We start from the raw sequence: 20,334 nt of genomic DNA on the forward strand, positions 1-20,334 counted from the left end.
TAATGTTTGTTGTTTCTAATTTACTCAACTATATAGACCAAATTTAGAAGATACATATAGGAAACAGAAAAGCAGTCAAATCTTTATATTTCAACCATAAAATCAAAACATAAGAAAAAAATAAATATTTAAACATTGTTGTTTAGCTTCAGAATATTTTGTGAAAGATAATAAAGTTTATGACAAATCTAATTGCAGTCTAATTAATTCCATGAAAACATGCAATAATGATAACTAATATTTATTGGGGTTTGTTAAATGCAAGGCATTGTCTGAGTGATTTACATGCATTAACTCACTTAATCCTCACAACAACTATGTGCAACAGACATTGTTATTTTCCTCATTTTATAGGTACAAAAATTGAAGTGAAACAAAGAAAAGCAACTGGCAAAGGCTATGCAATGATGTCCCAAGTGGTATTTAGAACTCAGGTAGTCTAACCTCTAAGATTGCTTAATTACTATGCAATACTACCTTTATTAAACAAACTACTAACTGAATTATTATTATGGAATAAAAAAAAATTGCATTAGAAATCAGGGAGTCCCTTTGCCCATTTTCTTGCCCTGACTGGTTCTACTTCTACTATAGTAAAAATGAGCTCAACGAACCATCATAATTAATTGCCATTAAGCATAAAACCATATCAATAATTTTTCTTTACTGTAACCTTACAAGGTAACCTCTGCATATAATTTGATTTCCCATGTAGCAGGAGTATATTGTAGTAATTGAAAGCATACTTACTAGAGCCAGTTTGCCTTAGTTTGAATTTTGGTTCCACCATTTTCTAGTTGTTTATTTCAATTTCTTCACCTAGAAAATTAGATCAATAAGAGTATTGATTTTATAGGGTTGATGTGATGATCGCATTACTTCATATATATGAGGCACTTTCAACAGTGCCTGGCACAGACTCAGTTGCTAGTTATTACTATTTTCTTACTAAAAGTAGATTATTTATGTTTGTTGATAATTCATTAGGTAATGCTTTGTGGAAATTAATAAGCCATTATTCCAATATATAGATTAGTCTATTGTGTCCTTTATTCACAGGAATTCCCTTTAACAGGTTCTGAAGCCCATATAAGGCTGAGACACATCATTAGACTTGCGTTGACTAATAGGTTTTAATTTGAGAACCATCTGTAAGAAATTGATAGTGGTTGCTTGGGTAAGCAGTTGAGATTCTTGAGATCACGTAAGTACTCAGCAGGAGTGTTTTTATTGGATTAATGGTTATTCTGTGCACTTGGATCAGTAAGCTTGAGTTCAGCACCCTGGACAGCACTTTGCCTATCAATAATCAGATAGCAGCAGCAGGAGCAGGCTGTGTAAACAGATATGTTGGGACCAGGCACTATTTAGAAATTGGAGTAAATATACACACATGTGTATGTAACTCAATTTATCTCTTACATTCATAGGATTTAATTGTTCTATTCACAAAAAAATCAAGATTATTATGGTAGCTAAATATGTCAAGCAAAGTAGAGAAAAAGAATAGCTAAAATTTCATCAAGGCTATATTGTTCCTGTCCTTCTCGCTGCAAAAGAATGCATATTGCTATTTTCCTAAGTTTTCTAAATCATTACTTAATTTATTTTTATTCAATTGACGCTTATGGAACCTAAAGTGTTGGAATTTATAAGATTGGTAAATGTTGGCAATGATGTTTATAAGTCCTATTTTATTTAATAGAAACTTATGCACTGCAAGGGAGTTGTATTTAAATAAAATATTTTAAGAATACATAAGTGGTTTTTCTCCCTGGAGGATAATTCCAGTGTCAATATATACTTTCTTCTCAAAACATATTAGTACTATGTTTTTCAATATTTTACCATAGAATTATAAATTCTCAGTGTGCTTCTACTATCGTGGCAGAATTAAGTTTAATTCTGTTTCCCTGCAGTTAAAAATAAGGCAAATTAACTTCTGAATTGACCTTAATACTTAGTAACTTCTCTTCAAGGCACTAAGTTCCCATAGCAGGCAGTTGGCTTTCCTTGGCAAAATTTTTATCTTCACACATGTCTTCCATTTCTAAATTCATTAAGCCCTTCAAAATTCCTTTTTTCTTTTCCTTTTTTTTTTTCTTAGTAGTTGTCTCATACAAAACTTATTCACCATAGAATACTAGCCAGCTATAAAAATGTATGAGTTCATGTCTTTTGCAGGGACATGGATGAAGCTGGAAGCCATCATCTCAGCAAACTAACACGGAAACAGAAAAACTAAACACCGCATGTTCTCACTCATAAGTGGAAGGTGAACATGAGAACACATGGACACAGGAAGGGGAACATCACACACCAGGGCCTCTCGGGTGGTGGGGGGAAAAGGGAAGGAGAGCATTAGGACAAATACTTAATGCATGTAGGGCTTAAAACCTAGATGACAGGTTAATAGGTGCAGCAAACTACCATGACACATGTACACCTAGGTAACAAACTTGCGCGTTCAGCACATGTATCTCAGAACTTAAAGTAAAATAAAAATTAAAAATTTTTTAAAAACTTATTGTTTTAGCTTTTAAAATACTGTTTATTTTTAAGTTACTTGATTAGGACATTTATTTTCAGATTTTTTAGGAATGCATTTTACAGAAAAAGATGTAGATTTTCAAGAAAAAGATTCCAAGAAAATAAAAATATTGTTAAGTGGTGGCTCATGGAAAGAGAAGAGGAAGTAGACCCTCCTAGAATTTGATAAAGATGCATCCTTTCCACTAATGGTAACTCAAACCTTCTGAAGGACAATTGATTGCCCTGTGCTTGATGGAACAAGGAAGAGTCAGGCTCTGCCAGATTCACACAACTCGTTCCAAGCCCCAAATTTTAGTTTCTCTTTCTATGGCAAACTGTTGCCTGGAAGAAACCTAATTTTTTTTTCAAATATTTACTTTTATTTCTTTTGTATAACTGAAACACTGTACCCTATGACCAACACATCTCCATTCTAACCACTGTCCTCCGGCATCTAATAACAATCATTCTATTCTCTGCCTCTGTGAATGTTTTAGATTTTACTTATAAGTGAGAATATGAGATATTTGTCTTTCTGTACCTGGCTTATTTCACTTAGCACAATATCCTCCAGGTTCATCCATGCTGTTGCAAATGACACATTATCCCTCTTCTTAAAGGCTGAATAGTATTTCACTTTGTGTACATACCACATTTTATTTATTCATTCATCTGTTGATGTACACTTAGGTTGATTCCGTACCTTGGCTATTGTGAATAGTGCTGCAATAAACACGAAGTGCAAATATTTTCTTCAAATACTAATTTTATATCCTTTAGACAACAAAGCAGAATTGCTCAATCATGTGGTAATTCTAGTTTTTGAGAAATCTCCATGAAGTTTTCCATAAGGGCTATATTAATTGACATTCCTACCAACAGTGCACAAGGATTCCTTTTCCTACACATCTTCACCAACACCCATTATCCTCCATTTTTTATGTTAGTCATCCTGACAGTTGTAAAGTGATATCTCATTGTGATTTTAATTTTCATTTTTCTGACGATTAGTGAGATTGACCATTTTTCATGTATCTCTTGGCCATTTGTATGTCTCCTTTTAAGAAATCTCTTTTTGGGTCCTTTGCCTATTCTTTAAATTGGTTATTTATTTTCTTATTATTGAGTTGAGTTCCTTACATATTTTGTATACAAACCCCTTATCATCAGATGTATGGTTTGCAAATATTTTTTCCCAATCCACAGGTTGTCCATATTACTCTGTTAATTGTTTCCTTTTCTGTGCAGAAATTTTTAGTCTGAAGTAATCCCATTTGTCTATTTTTGTTTTTGTTGCCTGAGCTATAGAGGTCAAATCCAAAAACCCATTGCCAAGACAAATGTCATAAAGTTTTTTCTCCTGTTTTCCTCTAGTGGTTTTACAGTTTCCACATCTTTACATTTAAGCCTTTAATCCATTTTGGGTTGACTTTTAAATGTAGTGTGAGTTAAGGACGCAGTTTCTGTTTTCTCTCTCTTTTTTTTTTTTTTTTTTTTTTTTTTTGGAGTTGGAGTCTCGCCCTGTCACCCAGGCTGGAATGCAATGGTGCGATCTCGGCTCACTGCAACCTCCACTTCCCAGGTTCAAGCAATTCTCCTGCCTCAGCCTCCCAAGTTGCTAGAATTACAGGCACATGCCATCATGCCAGTTTCATTCTTCTGCATGTGGATATCCAGTTTTCCCAACACTTTTCATTAAAGAGAACTTCCTTTTCACATTTTGTGTTCTTAGCACCTTTATCAAAAATCAATAGACTATATAAATATGTGGGTTTATTTGGGGCCTGTTTGGTTTCATTGGTTAATGTGTCTATTTTTATGCTATTCGCATGCTGTTTTAATTACTATAGCTTTGTAGTGTCGCTTAAAATAAGATAGTGTGATGGCTCTAACTTTATTCTTTTTGCTGATTTCTTTGACTATTTGGGGTTAAAATTCCTTTTTTTTCTTGTTGCCATCTCTCACTCTCTTTGATCCCTCCTCTAGATTCCTATAGCACTGTATTGCTGCCTTTTTGTAACTTTTACATTTTTTGCACTTCATATAAACATTTCTTACTCTATTACACATCAGCTCCTTGAAGACAAAGATTATATCTTCTTCACATTTGTAATTTTAACATCATTTAACATATTACACATGACGGGCCCTTAAGGAAAGTTTATGAAAGAATTCTCAAATATTTTGGATATCAACTTGTTTAAAGGAGCCTGGACTGGAGGGTGCTTTGTGGTAGGCAGAACATTCTTCTTTTGATAACTTTTAAGAAAAATAAAAAATTATGAATTTTACAAATAATTTTCAAAAAAGCTCAAGGGGCAGAGCAGAAGGACTTTTATCAGCTTAGGAAAAAATACCATGAAATATGCAGAAATATTTGGCATATAGAAATATGAATTTTACCTTCAAGGACAATAGTCACATTGTTCACCATAGTCAGGTGTCCATAAGCCTATCTTTAGTATGTTTTTTTAGCAAATGTTTGCCCACTCTGATGACTTAAAGAGCAGTAGTTGAATTCTCTGTTGAGGCAGCAATAGTCACTTAAGTTTATTTATCACATGAGTGCACTATCAACATAAAACTATAGGGTGACAGTTTTCTGAGATCTTATAGGAGTAATTTAAAGGAAAAGAAAGAATCAGTATCATTGTGCTCCCTCTGCTAGGATTTTTTTCACACTAACTAGATTTTCAGAGTTATCAAGAAAACGGGTACAACTGCACTCCTCAGTGGATTCTAATTAGAATTTTCATGACTAACAGATCTCTTTTTTACATTAACCTTTTTCTGTGTACATTTACCCATTTTTTTGACTATGCTGAAATGTAAAACTGCTCTCATCAAATTAGACTAAAGAGATAAGAATGATAATTTTTTGAGCTATATCAAACTATGGAAAATGCAAAAAAAGTAGATACTTCTGTTCCAGGTACAGTCTTACCACAGAAAAAGTACTGATCATAGAGATAAATCTCTAAAACTTGCAGAAAGCAACATTTTCTTGTTTGTACATTTCACAGACTGGGTAGCACGACTAATAATCATCAAATATAACAGCTCAACTAGTTTTGCTATGTCCATTAGTCCTCCTTTAAAACATTTTCCATTATTAAGAAACCTATCACAAGGTAAATACTTTGATGCAATAATATCCTCCGAATACACTGGCAGGCAAAGTTCCAAAGGCCACAGAGCAAAAAGGTTCACACAGCAAACTAAGATATTCAATTAATTGATGTATATAATTAATTAAAATGTACAGTGAGCTACAAGCGGGATAAGATGACATAGTTGGCACACTTGAGATATTATGCGAGTGGAGTGGAAAACCGTACTGCCTCAGTTCCAGACTGTGCAAAGCTCATGTTCATATCTCTCTTCTCTCCCTTCATCTTTCTCTCCATCTCCATCTCCACCTTGATCTCCCTCTTTCTCTTCTGAACCATACTATCTTACTAATGGTATGGCTGCAAGCACCAGAATTGATGTTTCAGTAAATAACCCCAACAGCACAAGAGACCTGGGACCAGCACACACAATTGCTTTACCAGAGAGATGCAAGGCAAATAGATCAATTGCTGTACGCACCAATTAGCCCTATGGGAAGTTATAAATTTTATTTGTATTTCTTGAGTAGGAGACATATGGGGCCAGAATTAATGTTACCAGTGAGTAACTACATGAAAACTTTAGAAACACCTAATGGCTTATATATATTTAGTGCTTCATGAGTAGTATGTGTAGTATGTGTTTCATATATATTCAGTGTATCATTACTATTAGATGTCTTGATGTCTCTATCTTTTTTAGCTATGTTCAACTTATACCCTGCTGACTACCTCAGTTATCTTTAGTGAGCATCTTAGAGATTCTGTCTATATCTTACAAGCTCTTTGTTTCTACTGTGTATATACTTAACACATGAGTTTTGCCTATATATTACCCTTCTATTATACACTCAAATATTTTAAAATCATTTATAACAAAACCTTTGTAGCAATGTTAAAATTGTGCCACTAGGTTAAAAATGTATGACACATTTAAAACATTCAAGTAAAATAGAAAAATTAGCATATGTGGCAAGATATATATATATATAAGTATATATAGATGCTAGTATATACATACTAACATTAGCATCTATATATATATACACACACACACATATATACACACATGACTTGCAGTAAGCCATATTAGTAAAAGATAAAAATTCTTTCAATTGAATGAACTAGCACTTGAAGGGATTGGGGTTATATAGACAAGAAAGTTCAATAAATTCAGAGATAAATTTATTTGCTATAATGGTCTGAATAGGCTAAGTTATGTTGTCTTTATAAAACCCTCAAAATCTCAACCTTAAAATTACAAAGGCTCATTTCTCATGCATTCTTTATGTTCGACCCAGGTTCAGAAATGGGCGTATTATAATAATGCCACCAGTGCAGTACAAGGTTTTATGGTTTATCATGGCAAGAAATAAGTGAATGAGGAAACTGCACTAGTTTTTATGTGCTTCCATTCAGAAGTGCTTCATTCACATTTTATTGCCCAAAGCCAGTCACTTTGTCACACATAGTTTCAAGGAGGTATGTAGCAAGAAAGGAAAACAGGAAGTATGGAAAGCACCAGTAAAGTCTTCCACAGTAACTATTAACATGAAAACAGCAGAACCTCACCAAATTGAGAGTTATCATTGAAGAGTGAAACCTGTATTTATATGTGTGTGTGTGTGTGGGTGTATATATATATATATAAATGTACATATATACATTTGTACATAAATCATCAGGATGAACTGAATACAACTACATTCCTAATCAGCAGAAAGTTTGGAATCAAAAGAATTGGTATTAGAGTGGCTCCTCCCTTACTAGGTGGTTCAGACTCATTCATAGCTGGTCCTTGTAATATAAACATACAGCTTGTCCTTGTAATATAAACAGGCTCTGTAATTTTTCGAATGCTCCTTGGAACAAAGAGGTCAAGATGATTCATTCCAAGACAGAACAGTCCAAGTAACATTAATATATAAATGTTTTCCCCGTGCAATACTACCCTGTGCAGACTTTGAAAGAAAATTTATAATCACCTTGGCAAGACATCATGATTTTAGGAAACTTGTGAGGAGGGCAGCAGCAGCACTTGCTGAGGGAGTGCGGGATACTGAGCTAGCATGAGAATGCCCACCAGCTCTAAAAAAAGAATCCACCCTGTTCTCCTAAGTACCAGGAATGAGTGATCAAAAAAGCTCCACTCAGCCTCCAGATTGAGGCTGAAATGCTTGAGTTAACAAGACTCAAAAGGGCACCTTTGTTCCAGGGAAAAGATGGAGAGGTAAGAGGGATGTTTGCCTTTTAATTATAAGAACTTTTCCCTTTGTAGAAAACAGGGAAATTTATTAGTACAGTCCACATACTTGGTTTATATTTTTGTATAATATAAATCTGGTCCTTCTAGAAAAGAACTGTCTATTTTGTTCTCAGGAAAGCTGTCCTCAAAAAAGATAGTGTTTGATTGCTGATCCTCTTGCAAGTGTTTTTTTTCTTTTTCTTTTTTTTTTTTTTTTTTTTTTTTTTTGAGACAAAGTCTCACTCTGTGGCCTAGCTCAATGCATCCTCTGCCTCCCGGGTTCAACTGATTCTCCTGCCTCAGCCTCATGAGCAGCTAGGATTACAGGCACCCGCCATCATGCCCAGCTAATTTTTGTATTTTTAATAGAGATGGGGTTTCACCATGTTGGCCAGGCTGGTCTCGAACTCCCGACCTCAGGTGATCCACCTGCCTTGTACGCCCAAAGTGCTGGGATTACACGCATGAGCCACCACACCCGGCCCCTCTTGCAAGTTTTTAAGCAAGATGAAACTGAAAGACCTCTAAGCCCTTCAACCCCATCTTTGAGGACCGTGAATGAAGCTACCATCATTGACCAGCAACTGCAGACTACTGTAGACCTACACATGACTCACATAGCTTCAGTGATGCTAAGACTGAATCTCCTGCTTTTAACATTCCCCCTCACACACATAGAGTCCATGTAAACACTAGAGAATTGGGGCAAGGGAGGGGTAACTAATACATCTGCATTACTTGTAGAGCCTTAAAAAAATGGCTCTCTCACATTTTCTCATCTGTAAAACAGAATGGTAATATCTGCACTATTTTCTTTACTCTTAAAGTGTGAAGATCAAATGAGTAAGTGCATATGAAAAGCCTCTGAAAGTGTCAATAGCTAGTTTGTCATTAATAATCTGTTTATAGTGAGTATTTACATCAGGTAGTCTTAATTTCTATAGACACTGTTCTTTTCAAAACAAGTCATTTTCTAGTGGAAGAATGTTTCATCTGATATTTGGATTATGTATTTAATTCTAAAGGTGAACATATCTCCTGGAAGCACACTTATTTCAGATCTCCCTTTATAGCAAGGTATCCCACCTGTAGATTTAAAAGTAATGAGAGGGTTTATTTTAAAAATTAAATCATCTAAATCAACTTAAGAGAAAACATAATACTAACATTTTAGTGGTCAACACAACAGTTATTAAACAAATCTCAGCTGATAAATGTTTATACTTTATTATTACAGCTATTAACAACACAACCTGTACAAAATTGTAATAACCCTGTTATCTATTTTTTATTAAAAAATTTTGGACATGACTTGATAATTTTATAGAATTTTAGGATGTTAAACTCAAAAGGTTCTTATAAATCATTTCAACCATGTCTGGATTAAAGAAACCAAGGCCAAGAAAAGTTACGTTGCTTTTATAAGATTCTATAGTTTACCATTGGCAGGATTGTAACTTTAACTTACAGTCACATTACCAAATAATGAATTTTTACAACCTTTACAAAGAAACCATCTTCATTTTACATAGTAGAGAGAATATATACTGCAGTGATTAATGAATAAAAAGAAAAGTTTTTCTTCAAAACTAATAAATTAAATACAAACATATATACCCATAATTAGTCAAATGGTGTCCCACTGAGCATTAAATATGAATTAATTCCACAATGTACAAAAAAACCCACAATTTTAAAAATAAGCATGCAGTATATGCAGTGTATTAAACAGTACCTAAATTATTTGAATTTAGTTTTAATTCAAATACTAATTCTAAAAGATAATTAATGAAAATTATCTAATAACGGATTCTAAGACCTCCAGAAAGTATCAATTATGTGTCTGTGTATTCTGTAAAATATCTGAGTCTTTACAATTTGGTATATACCATGAAATACTATGCAGCCATGAAAAAGGATGAGTTCATGTCCTTTGCAGGGACATGGATGAAGCTGGAAATCATCATTCTCAGCAAACTAGCACAAGAACAGAAAACCAAACACCGCATGTTCTCACTCATAAGTGGGAGCTGAACAATGAGAACACATGGACACAGGGAGGAGAACATCACACAATGAGGCCTGTCGGGGTTGGAGGCTAGGGGAGGGATAGCATTAGGAGAAATACCTGGTGGAGATGATGGGTTGATGGGTGCAGGAAACCACCATGGCACGTGTATACCTATGTAACAATCCTACACATTCTGCACATGTACTCCAGAACTTAAAGTATAATAATCTAAAAAAGAACAAAAAATCTGAGTCAACCTAAGCTATGTCTAAGGTTTCTTTGAAATGAAAACTGTACTACACTTATGAAAATAACTTTTAAACATGGTACTTTACAATTTAAAATGTGACTATATTTTAAGCTACTAGATTTCTAGGACAAATTCTTATTTCTTAACCTGACTCTATATGTGTTCAATGCTTTCAATAGAGTAATTTTTTTCTTCCTTTAGATAATCATCATTAATCTGCCACAAAATCATGTTGATGGAAAAAGAAGGATAGTAGATGATTCAATAAAAGCAGTTATAATCTTAACAAGATTCTAGTTCAATGGCACTAAAATAGGAATTGGGCATTCTATGTAGTAAATTACACAGGATAAAGACTGAATAATATATATTGCAGGAAAAGAAATTTGTTTTCAATTTTTATTCCTTGGTATAAAATAAATAGGAAAACCTCTCTTAGGAGAAATTCACAAAATATGAATCAATTTTATGATGTTGATCTAAGAGGTCATAAAATACTGAGTTGAAATTTATCATCAAATTCTACTATGTAGGGAGGTCAGCATTCAGCACTACATTTACTGACAAAGAAATAGGAAATTATATGAGTTCTATTATCCCCTTTGAGGGACTGGTGTGAGTGGCATCAAGGGGACCTCAACCTCTTAGACTAAATAAAGGCACATGATAAAGCTATGGCAATGCCCAGTACCGTATATGCCTGGGGGGGTGCCATGCCATGACTGGTATCATAGGATGACTGGATCATGTTGGGCTTCTGTACTGTTAGTCATCTAAAACACCAGGCTTTGATGTAATCAGGAGTGTAAAATATCTGTACTCGGTAGCTCCCATAGGATTTGAACAGAAATTGAATGAGCTCCAACATCTGTACAAAACTCATTTAAGGTACTTGATATTTGAAAGCTGTTTCATAATGGTTGTGTTTATTACTCACTTAATAGAAAGGTGCCATGTTCTGACCTTGCTTTGAGCTTGACCATCAGGAACAAAGTTTCCATACAACTTTATCTCCACTTCTCACAGAATTGCCTTTGCTTGGTTTTAATTCAGTGTCAAACTCTCTATTTTTATGGAGGATTAATTACAAAAATGAATTGTACAGGCTTTCCTTACTGGTTATAAAACTGTGCTTAAAGATACTGTACCTTCTGTTGCTTAATGTCCTCTATCCGAGGACACACATGATCAATTTGTGCTTTAGTTTAGTTCAACAACAACAAAAAAATCATCTTTGTAGATGGATGTGCATACTTTCATTTGTCAGGAGATGAAGGCCATGTTTCTTTATTTTTTTTTCTTTTTAAATCTTAGCCAGATGAAAACACAGCATCAAATTATTTACCAAATACTGTAATTCAATTCTGGTCCTGAAAACATTTCACTTTTTCTCCTAACTGTATACTTTCAATCGACAGTTTTGAACTCTTTTTAAATCAGTAAACTTCCTTAAAACTCTCTTTTCAATCCTGGCTGCTTCTGCTCCATTTATTTGCCATTCTCTTTGCCTTTAATTTGAAGGCCAATCCCATGCAGATATCGAGTCTAAAGTGACCAGGAGAATGAATACATTGGGAAGCCTCACCTAATGAGAATTCCTGGTCTGAGACAAGATGATGCAGTATTCTGTGAGCTGAGATGGATCACGGATATCCAAATCCCCACTTACAGCAGGTTTCTCTTCTTCATCTTTTTTTCTTATTGTGAATCCAGTCTGGAAAACTGTGTTTTTGCCTAAGTGTCAAAATAAGCATACCATGTTCCTTTCTTAAGATGGAGTCTTACTCTAGACACAACTGACTTTGTTAGAATCCTGATAACAAGTGTAATAGACAATCTATGTTCATACAAGGAAGATTCTGAGGTCTGTATCCCCAGGTGATGACCGATATCCTCCAAATCAGAAAATTACTGAGGAAACTAATGTAGCTATTTACTCAAGCTTAAATATGATTGCCACTAAGACACCACAGCTGCCAGATTCCTCACCTGCTATACTGAATATACTTGTTTATTGATGGCTCAAGTGTATGATTTGTCATTTCTTTTTCAGGCCATTCCAATCCAAGTAAACTTTTATTACTGCCTATAATCCTAGTACATTTCCTTAGTCAACTCATTCTCTGACTTCCTCAGGCAATTATTTCCTATCTTCTATTCTTTCCTGAACCGCTGAATATCCTCTCCCACTTTCCATGCACATGAAGACATTCTCATTAGATAGCATCTTCAACTTCACAAAATATATCATAGTAAACCTATTTTTACTAAGATATCACCTCCACTTGCACCTTAGATCCCATTTCTCCTCCTGCCAAGGTCATTCCCTCTTCAAGTATTCTCTCTTTACTGGATCTTGTTGTAAGCACACAAATATGCTGTTGCTTCTTCCATCTTAAAAAATATTCTTTTGAGATCATTTCCTTATTTTTCTATTCTCTTTTAAAGAAAAACTTCAATTGCCCACACTTCCTGATTCTATTTTCACACTCACTGGCTCTGTCTGGAACTCACTTCTATCCAGGATTTCATCTCAGCCACTTTACTAAAACAGCTCTTGTCGAGTTAATCAATGACCTCCACATTACTTCTAATGTTTCATTTTTCATGTCTTCATATTATTTGACTTCCTGGAACCTTCTAGACATTCATTTGCTTTTTCTTGCATTGCCTCAGTTGGTCATTGGTTTCTGGAGCACCACACTTCCCTAGTTTTTCTCATACCAGACCATTCTCTATCTCCTGTGATGAATGCCATTCCTTCCCCAACGTATAAATATGGAAGGACCCTGGGACTTACGCCTAGTAACTTGTCTTTATCTCTGTTAACTCCTTAGATGACCCCATCCAGTTTCACTGGCTTTAAATACAATCTTTACGCTGAAGACTAAAATTTTACTTCAGACTCAACTTCTCCCATAAACTTCAGACCTATATGCAAAGGTCTTCACTTGAGTGAGCTTCTTTAAACAAAATCATTACAACCATTTCTCCCTTAGGCTTACCCATTTTAGTAAAGAGCACTGGCATGTGTGCACATTGTTCTTAGTGTCTCACTATATATCACATCCCACGTTAAGTCCATCAAGAAGTTTTGTTATCAAATAGTAGGTCTTATTCATTCTTTCTATTTCTTTGTACCCATTAACCCACAAAAATTAAAAAGAAAAAATAAGTTTTGTTAAAGCAGCACATAAATTCTACCACTTCTGGTTTCCTCCTCTGTTATTGCCCCATGCCACACCACCATCATTCCCTAGAACAAGGTCACAGCATGCTAAATGGTTTCCTGCTTGTTCTCTGGTCATTTCTTCATGGAGCAATGATAGCAATCCCTTTAAGACATTGAAGATAATTATTCTCTGTTTAATACCCTTCTGGATCTTCCCATGACACTTAGAAAAATATCCAAAGTCTTTTTTCTAAATGTACAGAGTTCTACAATTACTTGGGCTAGCCTAGACTAACTCTCCATCTGCATCACTTATCACCTTCACTCTGATTCACTAATTCCAGCTACCTTGTCCTCTGGCTATTTCTGTCATCAACAAGCATACCCTTATCTCAAAGCCTTTGCACTGGAGGTTTCCTCTTCCTGGAATGTTCTCTCTTTAGGTATCTGCTCCTTGACTTTATTCGGACTTCAATTCAAATGTCACTTCCTTCAAGATGCCTTCGGACATAGAATATATTCAACATTACCTCAAAACTCTCTGTAGAAGACATTAGGTGAAAATGTTCTAAAATACAGTATGCAAAACTCACAGTAGTGTTACCTGGGAAACTGGCAGATAGTTGTCAGAGAGAACAAGGGTGTGCCTCTCACATATGTTAACATATAACTAATAGTATTCTCAGATGCTAAATATCTCATTCCAGATATACTCACCCCACTGACATTATTTGGAGACTATTTGTTGGAAATTCTTGCATTTTATGGTTGAACTCATAAACAACTTGGACAGCATATCAAAATGCTCATATCCTTTTGCTCTTGAGATAGGTGTTACAGAATAATATGTGGGGTCCAAATACCATTTATAGTGTCTGTGATCATGAGTGACTTGTTCAATGCTATATCCTCAATGACTTCATCGTTAAAAAGGAAAAAATATACCTAATAAAATTGCCTGAAAACTAGAAATTTACTTGTAACCTAAGATGAATCTTGACAAATTTGATACCATGTTTGTCGGGTACAAATAATGACATACAACTGTCAACAACTATTTAGGCACAGGTCATATATCAGTTACTTTACTACAATATAACACTATAGAATTCTGGAAGGGTTAATATATTCATCAAGTTCTTACTTTACTACCATATAGGAAAGAAATAATTTTAAAAAGAAAGAACTGTTTCATATTCAAAGAATATAAGCTGTTATAATAAAATAAATCTATATGGTTATTTATTGGCATAAAACTTTCCTTGGGCCGGGCGCGGTGGCTCACGCCTGTAATCCCAGCACTTTGGGAGGCCGAGGCGGGCGGATCACAAGGTCAGGAGATCGAGACCACGGTGAAACCCCGTCTCTACTAAAAAAAATACAAAAAATTAGCCGGGCGCGGTTGTGGGCGCCTGTAGTCCCAGCTACTCGGGAGGCTGAGGCAGGAGAATGGCGTGAACCCGGGAGGCGGAGCTTGCAGTGAGCCGAGATCGCGCCACTGCACTCCAGCCTGGGCGACAGAGCGAGACTCCGTCTCAAAAAAAAAAAAAAAAAAAAAAAAAAACTTTCCTTGAAGTAATTTTAAAATTCTGATATTCATGTAGCAGTTACATCAAGCTAATTCCAAACTAGTAAGCAAATAATTCTTGTTTCACATTATTTCATTGTTTCGTTACTTATAGTCCAGTTAATGCCTGTCAATTTTTATAAGTTACATGATAAATCAATGATAGATTAAAAATAAAAAGAAAGAAAATAATTACAACTCAAACATAAGTATCAAGACTGATTTAATTTCTCAATCACTTTTAATGCTAATATTCTTTTTAAATGTTTTTATAAAATGAGTGTATTTAAGTGTTCTTCCAATCTTGAATTATTTATAAAAAGATTTTAAATGACCCCAGTTAGTACATTCTATTTAATTACCTGAGAAGTAGCAAAATCATCTTATTGCTGAAAGAAAATGATTAAATGTTAAGAACTACTAAACGTAATAATTAATTCTTGGAGTATACCATCACAAAGCCAGCATAGATGTGGTTAACAAGAGAAATCCTTACCTTCTAGAATGGCTCATTCAAGTGTCCAGTGGCACAAATGGCATAGTACACCATCTGTGAGACGACACCCAAGGATTCTCGGATCTGGAATAAACCCCTTCCTGTTTTTCTCTCAAGGGCTTTCCTTATCATGGACTATAAGAAAGTTTAACTACTCAGCTAACATGGCCTTTGTACGTTCTGGTTCAGACTTTTGGAACAGTCCCAGTTTGACCCCAGGAACTTTCTCTTTTTTACCTTCCTTTCTTCCTTCTCCTTCCCTCCCTCCCTCCTTCCTTCCTTCCTTCCTTCCTTCCTTCTTTCCATCCTTCCTTCCTTCCTTTCTTCCTTCCTCCCTCCTTCCCTTCCTCCTTCCCTCCCTCCCTTCCAGCTTCAAGCTAAACCACAATTATTTTAAACACCCACTTTTACTGTTTCTAAAAATTCTTAACCCTTTAAAATTCTTACACTTTCATCTTTCTTGTTTTCTTGCATTCTTGTTTTCAAGAACATGGATTTTCACTGGGCTGTTCCCTAAGTTCCTGCATTTACCCTGGGCTTACTCTTGATTTCATGTCATTTGCAGAGCAGAGTTGGTTGACATTCCCCAAGACCAATCATGGTAAAGCCATTCTCTGCTCAGATTCCAATTTCTCCTGATACCTCAAATGTTTCAGGTGCCATGCTGAGGGAAAATGCCTTTCAGAATTTTAACTAATAAAATTTTACCACAGTTTCTACTTTACTTTTACATATCAATGTATTTTTCTCATTGGATTTCAAGAAGAAACCTACAGAAAATATAACTTTGCTTTTTTCTTTCTTAGATCATATTGTTTACTGTCTGTATGCTACCACTTCCCTTTTTTTCAAAAATTAAAAAAAAAAAAAAAAAAAAAAAAAGCTTTCTATTTGAATGTCAACTTAGCGAGCATAAGCTGAAATGTTTAGTTTCTGGATCCAGCATATGTGCCTTAAAGAAATGTGCACAACTCTGGGCCTTCAAACTGTTTAAGTGAAAGACATTTGTAGAGGAAAATCACATATAAAACTGGATCAGTTAACTATTGCTGCATAACAAACCATCCCAAAACATAGTGGCTTTAAACAAGAACCATTTACTTGATCATGAGCATCGGGCTTGAGCTCTGCTGGGTGGCTTCTCTGCTGATTTCTCCTAAGATCACTCATGTGGCTGCATTCATCTGATGGCTCAGCTGGGCCTGGATAATCCAAGATGGCCTCAACTATGCACCTGGAAGTTGGCACTGAATGTTGCCTGAATGAATGTTTTGGTTCTCTTCCATATGGTCTCTCATCCTCCAGGAATCTAGAAAAAGATTCTTCATGTAATTTCAGCAATGTTCCAAGAGAATGAAAGTGGAAGCAGCAAAAATTCTTAAGGCCTAGGCTTGCAAGTCACACAAGTCACATCATTTTGCCAAAGCAAGTCTCAAGGCCACTCAGATTCAAGGACTATGGGAATAAATACCATTTACTATGGGATAAATGGCAGCATCACACTGCAAATGAATCAAGGCAGTATAATTTATTGGAGTTCATTATTAAAAAAACAAAATGATTTCTGTCTTAATAAGAACTATCATACTTTTATCCATAAAACATAATTATGACTTAAGTGTATTCTTCCAAACTAGACTGTAAGCATATTAAGGGTTAACATCCTACCCTCCACACCTTGGGGCCCACAGCATTTAGATGAGCATCTTCACATAGTATGAGTGCAAATATTAATAGTAATAATAAAAATATAGTAGTAGTACTAGTACCAGTAGAAGTTATAGCTAATATTTATTATTTCACTATATCTTTGCCCAAATTATTTCATTTAATGCTTACAACAAGACTCACAGGAAGGTGTTGTTTTCAGTCAAAAGATAAGAAAGCTGAACCTTAGCAGGAAGAAATAACACAGCCATGATTGTAACAAGCAGAGGTGAGATTACAAACCAAGTCTGCGTGACACTGAGCCCATCATTTTGACCACTACGTTACACTGCCTTAGTTGAAGACAACTCTGGGACTGTGACACAAATTGTTTTGTCTAACTCCAGGCAGAAATATTCACATGCCACAGGTATAATTGAGTCTTTTATCTACTACTTCATACATTTTTCCTTAGTTATTAGTTTAGATGTTGCAAGTCCTGAAGGTGTCCAAAGGTGATTCATTTCCATTTCAATTTCAACACATTTTGAGTCATTTTATCCATCTATGGGGAAAACAGATTGTTGTTTTTATTTTGATTTTGTTTTCTTAAAAAAGAAAACGTGGTTTACTAGGTAAAAATAACATAAGTATTTGCCTGGGGACATCTCCTTTGGCCGACAAGCTGTTTGTAGAGTTCAATTCCCATCAGTTCAGCAGTTGAGATTAATGATGTGGGAAGGGTTTGAACACTCCAGGTAGGAGAATGGGTGATTTAACAGTAAAGCTGTGCAAATCAATCTACCTCACATCTCACAGTCATCTTGTGAGTTTACAGAAAAAGAAAAGGTAAGAAATAAAAAAGGGATATGGGGAGAAAAAAATAATACTTATTTCAACATAGGGAGTTATATGTGATATAGGCTTACTTTTCATATTTATCTTTTTATTTACTTTTATCACAATATGTATTTGTTACCAAAAACTCCACCATAATGTACCCACCACTGATGGGAATTTGTACCTAACACAGATAATTCCCTTCATGTTCAGAGCCCTAGTTCTAAATGAGAGGTAGGCTGAACTTCTAGCTGTGGGCAAGAAATAAGAGGAAAAAAGAACGATGCTAAATAGGATCCTCCGGGCAATGAAAACTTGGAGCAGGAGAGGGTAAGGATGGCTTCCTCTGTTCTCAGGATTCGGGCAGCCTAATTTTCTCTGATAAGACCAAAAAAAAAAAAAAAAGTGGGGGGGCTTCCATTTAACCTGAGTATTCCTGAAAATAAGACATTCTGGAAAACCCAACCAGGCACAGAAGGCAGAACTGTTCCCAGACAGCACCAAGGTGGATTTGAATCATATGGTCTGACTCCAAAGCTCAGTTAGCTGCTATACAGGCTCACCTTGGTCATCTTGGTCTTTTTGCACAATGACACAATCCTACTTTTTGGAAATTTAGAGGGCATTATTTCTCAAGTTATAAAAGAGTTGTACTTTATATAATTATAAGGGAAGGTATGGGAGAAAAATATATGGGAAAAATATGTGTTAGTAATAGCAACACAAACTAAAAAGTGTCTACTGTGGTGAAGACGCTAGCTGTGCCATAATGTCCTTTTTTGTCTTCTCCCATGCTAATAGAATATTAGTCAGTTTTTGCTGACTCATAGCTTCCCAAAATAAAGGCAATATTTCTCAGGTTCTCTTGCTACTAGGTATGGCCATGTAGCACCTTATTCTGGACAAACGGATATAAGAAAGATATAAGTGGAATAATTCTGTATTCATTTCTAAAAGCTTTCCCTGTAAGACACCTGGATGTTCTCCTTGCCTCTTTCTTGTTTATGGGGATATGAGAGCCACCACTCTTGCAGTTATATCAAATCTTAATTACCAGAATTGACACCTTAAGAGACAGTAAGAAAATACAGAAGGCACCTGGGACCCTGAAGACTGTGTGACAGAACTATCATACTAGCTGTTTGTGAGATACTGTCATGTGAGAGAGAACTAAATGTCTTTCATGTTTGAGTGACTGTCATTTTGATTTTTTTTGCTTTCAGCCAACCTAGTTCCAGGCAATATACCTAAGAATAAAATTAATAAGAAATGATGGACATACATGATTATCTGAATCAGTAGAGAATCATGCTGATTTTTTTTTTATAATTTCAACTTTTTTGTTAGGTTTAGGGACTACAGGTGTAGGTTCGTTACATGGGTATATTGCTTAATCCTGAGGTTTAGGATGTGAATGATCTCGTCACCCAGGTAGTAAGCATATTACCTAACAGATAGTTTTTCAAATCTTGTCCTACTCCCTTCCCCTTTACTAATAAAGTGTGTCCCCTGTGTCTATTGTTCCATTTTTATGTCCGTGAATACCCAACATTTGGCTCCCACTTATAAGTGAGAACTTGCAGTATTTGGTCTTCTGTTCCTGCATGAGTTGGCTTAGGATAAGACACTCCAGCCGCATCCATGTTGCTGCAAAGGACATGATTTCATTCATTTTTATGGTTGTGTAGTGTTCCATGCTGTATATGTACCACATTTTCTTTATCCAATCCACCACTGATGGGCACTTAGGTTGATACCATGTCTTTGCTACTGTGAATAATGCTGCAATGAGCATAGAGTACATGTGTCTTTTTAGTAGAGTGATTTATTTTCCTTTGGACATATACCCAGTAATTTCTGGGCCAAATGGTAGTTCTGTTTAAGTTCTTCGAGAAATCTCCAAACTGCTTTCCACAGTGGCTCAACTAATTTACATGCCTACCAACAGTGTATAAGAATTCCCTTTTCTTCACAGCGTTGCCAACATCTGTTGCTTTTTTACCTTCTGATTTTCTGGTTGAGAAGACTCAGTATTACAAAGACATAAGTTATTCCAAAATTGACTTGTAAATTCAATTCAAACAAAAATCTCAATTAGATTTCTTAATGAATCTTAATAAGATCTATTTTTTGGCCGGGCGCGGTGGCTCAAGCCTGTAATCCCAGCACTTTGGGAGGCCGAGACGGGCGGATCACGAGGTCAGGAGATCGAGACCATCCTGGCTAACACGGTGAAAGCCCGTCTCTAATAAAAAATACAAAAAAAACCTAGCCGGGCAAGGTGGCGGGTGCCTGTAGTCCCAGCTACTCGGGAGGCTGAGGCAGGAGAATGGCGTGAACCCGGGAGGCGGAGCTTGCAGTGAGCCGAGATCTGGCCATTGCACTCCAGCCTGGGTGACACAGCAAGACTCCGTCTCAAAAAAAAAAAAAAAAAAAAAAAAAAAAAGATCTATTTTTTAATGTG

General features: G+C 35.6%; 1 long non-coding RNA gene across 1 annotated transcript; it reads right to left on the reverse strand.

Annotated features, from left to right (window-relative positions):
* Positions 1–350: 350 nt before the first annotated feature.
* Positions 351–13,076, reverse strand: LOC144340931 (uncharacterized). The gene is made up of 3 exons (XR_013417483.1): positions 11,734–13,076; positions 10,016–10,126; positions 351–819 (listed from the first exon to the last, which is right to left on the reverse strand). It is a non-coding gene; the product is annotated as an uncharacterized LOC144340931 (long non-coding RNA).
* Between the last annotated feature and the right edge of the window lie 7,258 nt (positions 13,077–20,334).

This window comes from Macaca mulatta, chromosome 5 (assembly GCF_049350105.2).
Source record: "Macaca mulatta isolate MMU2019108-1 chromosome 5, T2T-MMU8v2.0, whole genome shotgun sequence".
Taxonomy (NCBI): Eukaryota; Metazoa; Chordata; class Mammalia; order Primates; family Cercopithecidae; genus Macaca; species Macaca mulatta.